This window comes from Giraffa tippelskirchi, chromosome 8 (assembly GCF_054371585.1).
Source record: "Giraffa tippelskirchi isolate mGirTip1 chromosome 8, T2T-mGirTip1v1.2.pri, whole genome shotgun sequence".
Taxonomy (NCBI): Eukaryota; Metazoa; Chordata; class Mammalia; order Artiodactyla; family Giraffidae; genus Giraffa; species Giraffa tippelskirchi.
In genome coordinates, this window is record NC_137282.1 from 109,968,812 (window position 1) to 109,983,660 (window position 14,849).

The 14,849-nt window shown below is 44.2% G+C and overlaps 2 long non-coding RNA genes across 2 annotated transcripts; one reads left to right on the top strand and one right to left on the bottom strand.

The window, feature by feature from the left end:
• Nucleotides 1-2,954: 2,954 nt before the first annotated feature.
• LOC145516592 (uncharacterized) lies at nt 2,955-8,752 on the bottom strand. The gene is made up of 3 exons (XR_014061528.1): nt 6,880-8,752; nt 5,836-5,925; nt 2,955-3,274 (listed from the first exon to the last, which is right to left on the bottom strand). It is a non-coding gene; the product is annotated as an uncharacterized LOC145516592 (long non-coding RNA).
• Nucleotides 8,753-10,895: 2,143 nt separating this feature from the next.
• On the top strand, nt 10,896-14,435 carry LOC145516593 (uncharacterized). Its single transcript, XR_014061529.1, has 2 exons — nt 10,896-11,426; nt 11,536-14,435. It is a non-coding gene; the product is annotated as an uncharacterized LOC145516593 (long non-coding RNA).
• The last annotated feature ends 414 nt before the right edge of the window (nt 14,436-14,849 follow it).

Sequence of the window (14,849 nt, forward strand, 5' to 3'; positions counted from 1 at the left end):
AGTAATTGTACTGAAAACTGAAATGTTCAAGCAGACTCTGAATCAAGAGGACATTTTGTTTGGTTTCAAGTCCTTGGTTAAACAGAGAAGTGCCTTTTCAGTAACTGCCCATTGTAATAAAAAATGAGGCAAGTCTATAGAAATATGTTGCAGGTCTCCTTTTCAAGTTCTCCTTATTAACAGAGCCTTTGTGAGCCTATTCCAAACACTCCCTCCGTACTCCTCATAATCAGAAATGCTATAGCCCAGGAAACAAAGGAAGTTCCAAGAAGAGGGCAAACCCAGAACCCAGAGGTGGGCTCGTGTTTCTGCCAGCTCTCAGCTGAGTGGTTGGGAATCAAGAGAGTGTTGTCTTGCCATCCCATCTCTCCCCATCTGAACTGTCCAAGTTCAAGCACAAAGCCCTAAAGTAACAAAGTAACAGTAACATGGCCAGGTCTGAAGATTATTTCCCCCAAGTTCAGATTTTTTTCTTTCTAAAACAGTACGGTTTAATGTGTCATTTGGTACTTAGTATATTGTATTGCAATAATTTGTTTATAAGCTTATAGTTATCTCAAAAGTAGGGACCACAGTGTCTCCACATTTATAGTCTATGGGAATTTGAATAGAATTTGTATCTCACTGTTACATGAAAATTGTATAAATCTTAATTATGTGGAATTGGTTCATTACTTTTCAGGTCTATTATACCCTTCTACTTTTCTGTCTATTTATTCTATTAATTTTTGAGAGTTAGATACTGAAATTCCAACTAAAAATATTTATCTACTTAAAAAATAATTGTAATATATAGTGGAACTATATGTAACTTTGTTCTGTATTTTCCAAGTTTCCTGTAAATGTGTCATCATACTTTCATAATTTAAAAAGTAAAAAAGAAAGAAAAAAAAAGAGTAGGGACGATACCACCTTTGAATCTCTCAATATCTAACACAGAGCATATTAGATAACCTATAAATGATTAAACGAGTGACTGCATGCATGAAAGCATATCAAATAGCATTGATGAATAATCAATTTCCTTTCCCAACATTCATTTATCAGCCCTGTGTAGTAAAATATACAGTTTTTTAAAAGTATGATTTTCATTAAGTTTCATGCAGTTTTAAAGACCACTTACGGGGTTTTATCATTATGTCCACTGAGCTCTGGAGTCCAAGAAACCCAAGCTGGGAATTACTGATATAAGCCAGTGGTTCTCAGTCTTGAGTGTGCATTAGAATAACCTCAAGGACTTCTGTAAATACATTGCTGGGCCCACTTCTAGAGGTTCTGACCCAGTATGTCTGGGATAATGCTGATGCTACTAGTCCAGGGACCACACTTTGAGAAACACTGATTTAAGCAGGGTGGTGGTGAGTAAGTTCTCAAGTTGACTAAACTGCATGACCTTCAGACTTTTCATCCATCTCATAGGGCTCATGAAGATGGGGAGAGTCAATAACACCTTATATCCACAGCGTATTTCAAAACACAAACCCTGGATCACTTACATGATTACACCTGTCTCAGCCTTCCTCACAGGGATTAAAGCTACAAATGAGAAAGGAGGTAAATACAACGATGCTTTGGAAAATTGGAAGTACCGTAGAAATATATTGCTTTTTTATCACAAAGATCCAAACTTTATCTTGGGCTTTTCCACTAGGGCCTTCCTGGACTGGACTTCTTAGCATAGAAATACTGATGTTAATTTAAGGGAACAAACCCACTAGGTTAGGAACCATGAAGAAGGGCTGAAAAGTTTGATGTGTTGGAGTTTGCGTGCTGGAAGAATCCATGATTCGCTGAGCATTCTACTGAGCTGCCACAGAAGGACTGGCGTGTATTCAGTACATGAGCATACGTCTCTACCCACTGATGCCACAACCACCAGGATCTGTGCCCTCACGAGGCCTAGCTGCTGGCAGCCCTGACTCTAACATTAATCAGCTTGACATCTGGAACCAACCTGAGGCACCCCATCCGACTGCCACAGATGCCTTTACTTTTCGGCTGTCAGCAAGGAGATTATTCAGTTTAGGGTGCCAGGTCTACACCACACAGTCTGCATGGAGGGTTGAGTGGTGTGTTAAAAAAAAAAAAAGTGAGCTGAATAATCTGGGAGTGTGGGTGAGACAAAAATTTCCCTCAGTAATCTGTCAGCTCGAACTTATACCAGGAAAGCATTTTGCCTGAGGCAGCAGAATTACTGTGGTTGAGTAGAGCTGGCTAGATTATGTTCTACATATCCTTGGAGTACATATTTTGCCCATTTTTGCAAACTACAACATCCTTTAGCTAACTATATAGCAGTGGCAGCAGCTACTTTCAAAACCCTTTAGCACACACTGGCCTGCTAAAGTTAGGACTGCATTCTTTAGTAGCCCTGGGGAAGATGTCAAAATCTCTCCTTAGGTGAGTTCCAAAGACTGGGCACTGCTTGGTGACTAGTAATCTACTCATTGTCATCATCATGGCAGTAGTGTGGGAAGGGGTTAGGGGGTACAATGTCAATTACATCCCTCTTCTATTTTAGCATTTCATGTACTCTAATATGGAAAAAGAGGACTAAGACATTTTCCAGAAGAACAGCTTTTTGGAAACTGCTCTGTGACGCATTAAGAAGACACAGGCAATAAGGAATCAGACTTCACCTCATCAAGAAAAAAAAATCTATAGATAACACTATAAATCAGTCAGGAATCAAATGTCTTCCTGGATTGTCACCCACCATTTCACAGCATTGATTTCTCAAAGCCTAAAACCATAAAGAACCTAAACCAGAGCGGAAGGGCATCTTGGCCTCCCACGTTCACTGATTTAATTTTCCCCTCTGAACACATGCAGCTCCATAATTAGAACATTTACCAACCATAAATACAATTTAAACTCTGTACATGTGTGCCTACATGTGTGGAGAAACAGGCTGAGATACGGTTTCAATAAAAACAATCCTTCCGCACTGATTAGAATGTGTAAAGAGGAAATCTGTTTATACCACAATCTACTCAAAACTTGTGTTGGCAGCAACGCTTTCGGCTAATAACTGTCAATGGCAAAGCTACATGGAGGATATGAATTATACTACTCACAGTCTGGAGATCAGAGCTCAGTCTAAAATGGCATGTCCGACACTTTTCGCCATGTCCACCATGAAGGGATGCCATAAGCTCAAGGCCTATGAAGCTCAGACTGCTATGAAAGTGGGCATGCTCAATGACGCTCCATGGTCTGTCAAGTTCAAGTCCATCCACAAACGAAAAGGAGGTTTCAAGGAAACTGTAGAGCCCTGCAATGTTTTGGGAAGTTGTTAGTATTTATTCTCCATCTCTTCAAATAATGGTGGTATCATTCTGGATCTATAGTAGCATGAAGAATGAGATTATTGGATTAACTAGAAACCAACAGGGCATTTAATATTTTATGCTCCATTTTTCATTTCTTGTTGATTTCATAAAAACCAGAAATCAAGCATTGTCCATTGAGTCCATCGCCCATGGGTTCATCCCAACCAAGAGCATCCCTGGTCTAATTAATGCAAGATCCCCTGAGGGTCTACAGAACTCAGAATAACCCCTTGGTCCCACTCAAGAAGCAGTAGGAAGAGGGAAAACACAAATAGAAGAGCCGAAGGTGGTGAAAAATCACAAGTGAAAAATGAAGACCCCACACTGCTTCCCACACGGCTGCCAAAAGTCATCTGAACATCCTCTAGTCCCCTTCATCTTTCCTTCGGCTCCATTGCACTTTCTTTCACTCCAGGCTCTGCCAGAATCTGTGTTGCACCCCCAGGTGACTCAGTGTTTATTTGCATGCCTAGTGCTGTCAGACACAGTGCAACATGGGGCCATTTGCTCAGACTGGCTACCCTTCCCTTCTCTGGGTTCTTTAGGCATTTGCTCAGATCCAATTCACAACAGCAAAGGCTTGCTACACATAAGTAAAGACAAATAGAGAGTCTAGATGACTGAGACTCAAGAAAAAATTGGGGCAGCAGTACAGTCTCATACAGAGCACTTTCAACATATGACTCTGGTGCTTTCACACAGGTTAGTTCATTTAATTCTCTTATCGACTCGGAGAAGCCATCATCACTGTTGTCTCTAACATTGAGACATACTTAAAATCCAAGAGAAACTTTGTGACTTACCCAAGATCAAACATCTAGTAAAAATCACAGCTGGTTGCTGCAAATGACATTATTGCATTCTTTTTATGGCTGAGCTATATTCCATTGTATATATATACCACATGTTCTTTATCCATTCCTCTGTCAATGGATATTTAGGTTGCTTCCATGTCTTAGCTAGTGTAAACAGCGATGCATGGGTGGACCTAGAGATTTTCCTACCAAGTGAAATAAGTCAGACAGAGAAAGAGAAATATTGTATGACATTGCTATTATGAAGAATCTTAAAAAATGATAAAAATGAACTTATTTACAAAACAGATTCACAGACTTAGAGAATGAACTTATGGTTACCAGAGGGGAAGGGAGGGAGGGATAGCTAGGGAGTTTGGGACTGACGTGCACACTGCTGTATTTAAAATGGACATCAACAAGGACCTACTGTATACCACTGGGAACTCTGCTCACTATTCTGTAACAACCTAACTGGGAAAAGAATTTGAAAAAGAATAGACACATCTGTATGTATAACTGAATCACTTTGTTGTACACCTGAAATTAACACAACAGTGTTAAATGTACTCCAATATAAAATAAAAAGTCGAAAAAAATCACAGCTGGGACTCAAAATCCATCTCTGTATCATGATGCTACAACACGAAGGAAGAATCTTTCCTTTAGCCCTTTATTAGCCCTAAATAACAATAACTAAAAAAAAATGAGCTCCGACCTCACACCTGGAACGAGAGTGGTCATCGGCTCTAATGGACCACATGTGACTATTCGCCCGTGCAGCCCCAGATAGCCACAGGAGGTAGGACAGGCTCTCTGTTGCTTCCTTCCTGAGCTTTTCGAATGAGCTCAGTCTCCATACCCCACCCTGCAGTGCATTTCTAGGGAGCTGGAAGCAGAGGGTCTTCCATAAGGGGCCCTCCTCTGTAAAATACCATTCCTCTGTTCTCCTGAGAGCCCTGGTTAGTTGACCTTTCAGGCATGATGAAAGATAGCTCTTTTTGGTTTATTTTCCCCAGATAGTTGGAGGAATGTTGTTCTGGGCTCATGTTCAGTGGGTTTGTGCTTTCTGTTGCTGTAATGGTGTTTTGCTATAGTGGTATTACCATATTTTGGAAGTTTTCTAAACCATTGCCTATGCACCCAGGGGTGACTATTAAAATGATGAGGACATTTTTATAAATCACAAAAATAAACAAATGTATAAAAGTGCAGTTAATAAAATGGGCAAAGCTAACTTGGCTAAAGAAACAACTTAAAATGTTTTTCAGAATGTAAAGTGAGTTTTATGCCCCAAAAGAAGTCCATAGAATAAAAATTCTGTATATTTTAAGGAAAAATTAGTATACAGAACTGATATGATAAATGGTAAATGCTGACTTTGATTTTATATTTTATTTGGGTATCTAGAGGGAAGAAATATAGATGGAAAAATATACATGCATTAGGAATAACTATGTTATATCTTATTTATGTATGATTGTTGCTCTACTAGAATCAAAACAAGCATGATAATTTTTTTCTTTTTGAGTTGTTTTTTTTAAAGTGGCTTTTTGTTCTTTTTCACCCAATACTCATAATCTTTACCACATCTGAAGGGCTACCAGCATAGGATACCATAGTCAGAACCAGCTAAGAAAATCAGAATCTAGACTTTCTAGATCACATACCAATCTTCCTCCCCTTCCCCATCCACTGCCTCTACCTACCTCATCCACCGCTCTGCCAGGAGCCTGGCATCCACTAGCTGGGGCCTCACTGGCTGCACAGGAACTTGCTCCGGGTCTCCCTGCTCATCTCTGAAAACGTGCATAGGTGGTTTTCCAAAGGAGAAGAAACTGACTGCTAAATGCTCTGTGTGCTGGGCAAGATTTCCATGCACCCATGAATACCCATTCAAGTAGGAAATAAAAACTAAGTACTTGATGATTTCATTCATGGGAAAAAATTTAACCATTTACAGGTGAACAAAAGTTTCTAAATGTGTATTTTGTTTCAGGTATTTTAGGGGCAGGTGGGGCTTTTAGCCCTCAGATGGGGAGGGCGAAATGGAGTGATTAGGGAAGTGCCAAAAGGTATGTCACCCAAAGGGCTCCTCCAGGCTCTTCCAGGCCATGGTACTGACCACAGCCTAGGCCCCAGCCTTCTGGCACGGCACGGGTTGGTAGATCTGACAGCATACGCTCATTGCGGATGATTATGGTTAAAATCTTGGGCAAGATCTGAAGAAAGCAGGTTTCAGACCAACTGGACTTAAACTAGCTATGTTTTAAATGACAGAGCTGATGGGCCATGAGGGTCATCCTACCACATCCCGTATTATTAAGGGACGGGGGCACCTCTTCCCACAGAGCAATAACATGAAGAGGCAAGTGGCCAAAGATCAAGTCTTCTGCCAACTACAGAGCTGATAAGACTACAATCACTTATGGAACATTCAGTCCTCTGTGTGTGTGGTCTGAAAAATCAAACCAGACAAAGTGTAGGTTTTGGTGGAGGGGGGCAGGGGAGGGGGATGGGGGAGCAAAATCAAAACAGCAACTCTATCTGGATGTGTTTTTAACTCTCCCAAATAAATGCATGTGGAGGAACAGAATCAAACATGTTTCTCAAGCAGAGAAAATTATTTTGCTTTCAAACACCAACCAGGTAAATATGGTCTCTAAAATGATTAGAAATGCAATTGATGTGCCACTGTGATTATTCTTTCCAATCACATACCAAATTTCAGGTACTTTCTGTAAATTACTCACAGGCAATTAAGTCCTTTAGATTCATCCTGTGATGGTGGCAGTCTTATCGGGCCATGTTTGTCAACACAGCTGCTGAGATCCTGGCAGGAAAAAAAAAAAAGTTACATGACTTTTTAGCTCATAATCCAGTTAGTTTCTTTTCCTGATGTTACATTTGGGCATCCTATCCATGCAGGTAGCAAGGTAAGTGGCTCTGGGTCAACAGCTAGGAAATGGAGCTCCCTAACATCCCCACAGATAAAGAATGATCAGATAATGTATTTGGCCTTGCCCTGTCCAACTCACCCCTACAAAGGCAGACACACACCATGAATTCTAGATTTGTCCTTGTTTCCAGTGCCCACTGCAGGTGCAGAAGGGTCAGGGGAAAAAGTGCAAAGCTGAGCCAGGCCCCATCTGGATACTAGCTTCCCAATCTGCTCATCCAGTTTTGTCTCCCACATGACCCGAAGACCACTTGGATGACCCCGAAAAGATTCCTGTGAACTGTGACGTTCTTCATGTTCTAACTGCTGCTCCCCTCATTTTGTCCCCTCAGCAACACTGTGCAGCCCTTCCTATCTCTTTAAGGGACATGAATACCGTAAATTTTCTAGGTCTTTTCTCCCTAAGCAAATCAGAGGTTCCAAAAGGGCAGGGAACATATCTGTTCGTGTCATATCCTTCATTATTGCTAGTGCTAAGCAAATAGCAGTCTCTCAAAAACAAATTGTGTGAGGACTCTCTTTGGTGTCAGTTTTTGTCAGCTGTACTAGATGCCTAAGGCGGACAAAGGAAAGCAAATATCAAGAATGACAATAAGGCAGAGCCGGCCTCTACAAAGAAAACTATTAAATTAACACCTTGTCTTTACTATATTCTGAGATAATTCTGTTTCTTTCTTCATACTTTGTGGCTATGCTAACTATGAATAAAAAAGTATAATTTTAACCTTAAAATTATTACTTTTCAGGACAAACCTTCCAATTTGTCTTCACCAATTGACTAAAACTAGCTTCTATACCTAGGATCCTTTCACATCCTCTGTAGATTTGTTTTCAGTAGAAAGTACTGGAAAGGCCACAAAATAAAGTGCTCAAGGATCTGAAAAGAGAGACTGCCCCTTATAATTGAGACCAAAGCCAAGTTGTTACATAAATTTAAGTTCTCACTCCTTTGTTGGAGGGGGTGGGAAGAAGTACAGTCATGAGTTAATGGATTATTTGCCTTTTGAAATATAAGGGATGAAGTAGGTTGGAATTTTCATTCCTTTTCTCCCAGAATATCTTGCTTTTTTAAATTACTCATTGCCAGTGTGATAGTAAGTCAAATGACACAAGGAATGGAGGGTAGTACAGGGAACTGGCGGCTGGTTATCATGAGGGTTGTGTGGGAGCTTTTTCCTTTCAACTTTGGAAAAGATGGACACTTTATCTGTGGAGACATGGGTTCTGGCCTTATCTGCATTTACCCAGGAGAGGGTCTCTGCCCTAATGGAATTAACAAAGGTCACTTTAACCGCTAGGACTAAAATTTGGGTCTTCCTTTGTAGATGAGCCCTTTATTGATCTTACGGCCTTCCACAGACTCTGGTGCGGAGGTTTAATGATCAATGAATATTGCTCTTCTTGTACGTTCTTCAAGTCGACCTCGGCCACATTTTGTACTGTGTGTAAATCACTACCGTTTTTTCCTCTACCAACTAGTCCTCCCCTTGAAAGAGTAAGTTAGCATGGGATGCAGAGGCAATGGCTAATTTCTACCAGGACCCTGGGACAATAGCCCAAATAAAGGCGGCAGACGTCTGTCAGCAGCTTCGTTTTCACATTCTTTTTTTCAGTCCTCAATCCGTGCGCCAAAGAAGCCCCAACGTCAGACTCGCACCCTCACCCGGTCACCCCACCCCACGTCCTGCTCCCCAGACCAGACCGAGAAGCCTGGCGCTGGGAGGTGAGCCTGCCACCAACCCGAGGCTTTTCACCGCCAGCGTGGATTAAGTAACACCCGCAAAATCAGCATTTGCACACATGCCAAGGGCTGATTACGGGCCTCTCAGCCAGGGCAGCCGACACTACTTCTGAGCAATTTCTCCAATTACTCAGCCCCAGGACAACCGGGGCGCGACTCCAGCGCACTCTCCCGGGCTGCGGAGCCTGTTCCGAGGCCACCTCACGGCTGCCGGCGGGCCTAAACCCCGAGATCGCCACCCACCCGCACCAATGCCGGCCGGCGCTTCAAGCTCCATTGACTGGGTCCCTTTTCTCGCCCCGGCCCTGGGAAGAAACCGTGTTCCTCTGGGAGCCCGGAACCATCTCCCTGCGGCTCCCGAAACGACTAGACGGAGCCGCCTACGCCTCCAATCCAGCCTCAATCCGCGAAACACGCAGGGAGCTGGGCGGGAAGCTGCGGATCGAGAGACGCAAACGAGTCTGCGGGGTGGAAGGAGGGAGCTGCTGCGGGGGTCGTTCAGTGTCAGCGTAGCCTAGCCCACCCCACAAACGCCAGGACACGTCAGAGCTTTGCCCACCACGACCCGATTGCTCCCGGGCTGCCCCGCCGCCTCCTTCGACCCGTGCGTCTGCGTCTCTGGCCACTGCCGGAGACCAGTTGGTTTTCAAATAAGTAAGATAAACCTAGGATCTAAATTTCCTTTATGGGGGACCGACCGAGAAGCTGTGTAAATGTCTCCTGACAGACGTAATGGAGGGTTATTAGCAGTACAAAGCCTGTCCGACCCGTAGCGTTAGTTCAAGGGAATATTTCGGTGTCGCACTGAAATTGCTACGCATGTAAACCAATTTCCCCGACAGAAGGGTAAACACAGACTCGTTTGAACCGCGAGATGAAAACAGATGGGATATCGCAAACAGTTTCCCAAAATACAACAGACTTCTGGGCCAATTACACGTGGTTAGCTCTGAATGGCAGAGGAAATAGTTTTCTTTGCTGCTAAATGTCACAAAAGTCACCTAAAGGCACAGAAGGAAGCCGCTCTGTTTCTGAGAAACTTACTAGAATTAATCTGTGCTGGAGTCACTTGTGAAAAACAGAGCCACCCTTCTGCCCCGCCCCCACTCCCCAGCCCCCCAGGCCACCGGGTTGCAGGCCCTTGGGAAGGACTGAACAGTTGGGTTGGTGATCCGGGCTCTGGGGTTTCGAAGTCTGAACTCGCCCGTCGGGAAAACTGGAGGAGGGAAAGGAAATCTGGCAGGCCCCTTGCCAGCCTGGTGGGTCCAAGGAGCACGCGGGGGAATTAGACCGCGAGCCCCGAGAGGGGCCACGGTCTCCTCTCCCCGCCCGGACCTGTGCGTCCCTCCTCACGCATGCACGCCTCGGCCGCTCGAGCGAGGAAACAAAGGCTCACGAGGCTGCCTTCGATGCCAGCCGATTAAGTCAGGGCTGCACCATGTGCGTGAAGAACACGGAGCCTGGCGTCGCGGGCGCCGGGCCGAAATCCCCAAGAAAACTCCGGAGAGGCCACAATACCCGGCCCCAGGGCTTCGGGGGCAGAGGCCGGGCGGGCTCTCCCCGGAGTCGGCGGCAAGCTCTGAGTTCCGGGCCGGGCCGGCGCCTCCGGGGTGGTGCGGGGCGCGGAAACTCAAGGGAGTCTCCCAGGCAGGAGACTGAATCTCCGAGGCGGGAAGCCTAGGAGCCGGCGCGCCCAGCCCGCCCGAGACCCTCCCAGAGAACACCCGGACGGGGCTGGAGGAGAGAGGCCGGGCGGGGCGCGCCGGCTCCCGGCTCCGCCCGGCGCTGCGCTGGGCCCGGGTCACCGCGCTCCCGGGCTCCGGAAGCCGCGCTGGCTGGGCGGCCAGGCGGGAGGAAGCGGCTCGGGCCGCGCCGCCCCGCGCCCAGGATCCGCGTGCAGGGTTCAGCCGTGTTTCGGTTGCCCTCTGACCTGACCCTGAGCGCACAAAGGCCTCCCGGGTGCGCCGCCCTGGCCCAGGCTTCCAGTCGCTGCCAAATTAATGAGCCCACGTCAGGTTGGGTTTACAGCTCGGCCGGGAAGCAGCCGAGTGGAAAATGAGCTGGGGGCCGCTGGGGAGGGGCGTCCCCACACGAGTGCAGAGGCTGCCTGGCGTCCCTGCGGCCGGGGACGTCGAGGCCCGCGCGGGGCCGCGCTCAGTTCTCCACGCGCCTTCTCCCACCGGCCCTGAGGGCGCAGGCCGCGCCGAGTGACCTGCCACTCTGTGAGAAACGTCTGTCTTGCTTTCTTCCAAAAATACACACCCCACAGTTAACATCCCAGCCGCACAGGCCAGACGTGCTCAACACGGGTCGTTGGGTTGCGGCTTGGAGACCCTTCGGTGTCTTTGCGGCGCCTAGAGCGGCGGCCTCGAATCGGCGCCTCCTGAACACCGAGGACCCGAGACTCCGAGCACGCGCCGAGAGGGACTCAGGACCTACTCCCAGCAGCAGGGGTCGGGAAGGCCAGCACGGAAGGCGTTTTTCGATCTGCGGCTGGTGCTCGGTTTTGAAAGTCAAAGATTAAAGTTGAAAAGGGATTTGTTTGTTTTGAATGAAGATCTATCTGCTAGTTCATCCGAAGTCTTGAAAACTGACTGAAGGTCTGCTCTCTTACTGCTCTTTAAACACTATGAGGAATTCGGTTCAAGAAACATGATTAAATTTGAAGCTGATAAAGCTTGAGACATTGATTTATCGTATTTCTTCCAGATTTTACAGGTATATTAAAAGAAAGCGTGCGTGCATGCTCAGTCTTGTCGGACTCTGCGACCCTATGGACTGTAGCCTTCCAGACTCTGTCCAAGGGATTTTCCAGGCAAAAATACTGGAGTGGGTTGCCATTTCCTCCTCTAGGGGATCTTCCCCACCCAAAGATGGGACCCTCGTCTCCTGCATCTCCTGCATTGGCATATGGATTCTTTACCCATTGAGCCACCTGGAAAGCCTGAAAGAAAGCATTTTCATCTAAAAAAACATTCAAAAGTTCAGAAGAGACATGCTCTGAAGAAGAAGCCCTCTTTTTCTGCAGCTTTGTTGCTGTTGAGAACCAAAGTTGGGAGCAACTGGTGTGACATTTACCTTGAATCATCTGTTACTTCTGCATCTTCCTCATCCTTGCTTCAAAGAGCACTCTGCCACAGACCCCTTTTCTTCTGATGACCTGAGTAAGGATAGCCCTAGGCCACCTCTCATGACACCCCAGTTACTCATCATTGTCCCTTCTCTAGATTCCACACACATCCCTCTAAGCATTTTCTGGGCACCATCCCTTGCAGACTTTGCTGCCCTGAGTCCACACCTTCCTCTGAAACTTCAGTGTACTTGGAAGGTCAAGTTGCCTTTATGATGTCAAGCAGTCACTGTCTTTAAAGGTTCAATATCTCACAGAGTAGCGTACAATTACTTGATGTACTATGATTATCTTTTTGGCAAACTGTCTCCTCAACTAAAAATTTAACACATTAGGAACAATGAGCAAGACCAATTGTCTCTGTTGTCCTCCAGTGCAGTGCTGGATCAAGAAATGTTACCTATGTTGACTCCACAACTAATTAGAACTGATCCAGTCCCCTCTAAAAGGCTAGTTATTGGAGTGGTAGTGGTGGGTGTTCATTCTGAGATATGTCAATATATTTGTTTTTCTTCTGAAGCCAGATTGAGATAGTGCCATTTAAGAAATTGACATTTTGATTGTAGGAGGAGAAATGGAGAGGGGGGAAAGAAATATAGGAAGGCAGAGGATCTTGAAAAATAATAGGGAATGGGCATCAAGACAAAGTAAGGATACCTAAGAAAACCAGGAAGGCACCAAAGAATTAGGAAGCAAGAACACTCAATAGTGGGCCCAGGAGAGAGAGGGAAAGTGGGCCATGCTAAGGACAAATTTCACCTACTAAGAGGTAGTATGGTATTATGATTTAGAGCTCATGTTCCTCACTCCTTGGACAGATGGTATAACCCTATGAGCTTCAGTTTCCTCACCTGCAAAATGAGGATGGTAATAATACATAGATCACAGAGTTATGAGGATTAGATAAAATAACACTCACTTAATAAACATTAGCAATGACTGCTCTCAATTTCACCTGGGAGCACTACATCATAATGTCATTAGGCCTCTGGCATTCCTGTCTGCTCTGTTAAGATGTATCTTATGAGCAGACAGTGAAGTGAGTAAAGTGCTTTTTTCTTTTATATGTAAAAATGTGAAGAAGAGTCACTAGATATTTTAAAGAAGTTACTTAACAAAAGACAGAAACCAAATTGGAAAACTAAGTAGCTGAGAAGAGTTAGAGAACTTTTTAAATGTTCACACACACACACACGCACAAATCTTCCAAGTAAAATCCTTGTAGAGACGAGAAAAGGTATTGCATCCAGAAAACGTAAAAAGGATGCTCTAAAAATGAAACATTAAAAGAACAAGAAAGAAATTATAAAAATTAAAAATAGGGTAGCAAAAATAAATTCAGTAAAAGAGAGTTAAGATGAAGTTGAAGACTTTTTCAGAAAAGAACAAAAAGACAGATGGAAAATAGGGGGAGGAAAGATAAGAAAACTAGAAGATCAATGCAGGAAATCCTACACTCAAATTAAATTCCAGGAAGAAAGTACAGAGATAATAGAGGGGGATTTTTTTTTTTCCAAGAAACAGTACAAGAAAATTTCCCAGAACTTACTAAGTCTTTAGACTACAGAAGGGCCAGTTGAATGCATAGCACAAAGACTAACAAAAGACTTATACCAAAAGGTATACTCACAGAATTTCAGAAACTTGTGAATAAATAGAAACTCCAAAACCCTTCCAGAAAGACAAACAGGTCCCAGACCAAAAATCAGAATGGCATTAAACTTCGAAAATAACACTAGAAGTGAAAAGATAATGAATAGAGCAATGTGTTTACAATTCTAAGGAAAAATAATTTCCAGTCCAGAATTCTACAGCCAGCTGAACTACTCATGTGTGCAGACAAAATTAAGACATTTTCAGCCATGCAAAATTCTAAAAGTTTTATCTCCCTGTACCCTGAAACAGATGCTGCTGACTCACCCCAAAGCCATCTCCATCTTGCTTTCATTTTATTTTTTAAGGCATCATATAACCATGTGCTTCCGAGAAGTCAAGCCTTTCCCCAGCTCCAAGGAGTACCCTTGATTAATCTAAGCCAACATGTTGTAATTCCTTACCCTTTGCCCATGATTGGCTTAGAAATAGGCATTTAACACAACTGAGATCAATTAACTATCAGGAAAATTCTACTGGGGGTGGGGGAAGATTTTCTTCACATCAAAAAGAAGTAAAAGAAGGGGACTTCTTCATTTGTATGTAGTTGAATGAGGATATGATGCTCCACGTGGAAGCAGTTACCATGTGCAGTTATCTTATCAAGGATGGAACACAAATATCAAGGATGGTAGAGAAGAAAGATAAAAAGAACCTTCATGCTTGATAATGTCACTGAGCCATTGTATTCCTCAAACCTGAACCTAGGCAATATCCAGACTTATTGTTTCAAGAATGCCAGGATGCAAACGTTGGGCACTTGAGCTCATCTCTCAAGCTGAATTGTATAGTGAAAGCAATAATAATCAATAAAAATGCCACCTATTGATTGAGTACTTAGGTACTGTTCTTTTGATTAATGTCTCTGATAAACCTGTGAAATAAGTACAGAATTGCATCCATTTTGCAAATGAGGGCATATTGGCTCAACAAGTACATGAATTAGCCAGATTTGTAACCATTACTCTCTGACTCTAAGGTTTGAATATTTTATTCCTACTCTGTGCTCAGGACAGATGTGAATGGAGCATGGGAAAATGTTTGAAGTATGCTGAGTTCAAACATGGTCTTAATAACCACTTTTAATTCACTTAGTTATTTGCCAATATTGTTCTGATTTGTGGTAACCAACCTTCAAGATGGCCCCCAATGATCTTCACTTCCTGGTATTAACATTTTTGTGTAGCTCACTCCATTAATGAATAGGGCTGACCTGTGTAACCAACAGGATATCCTGACA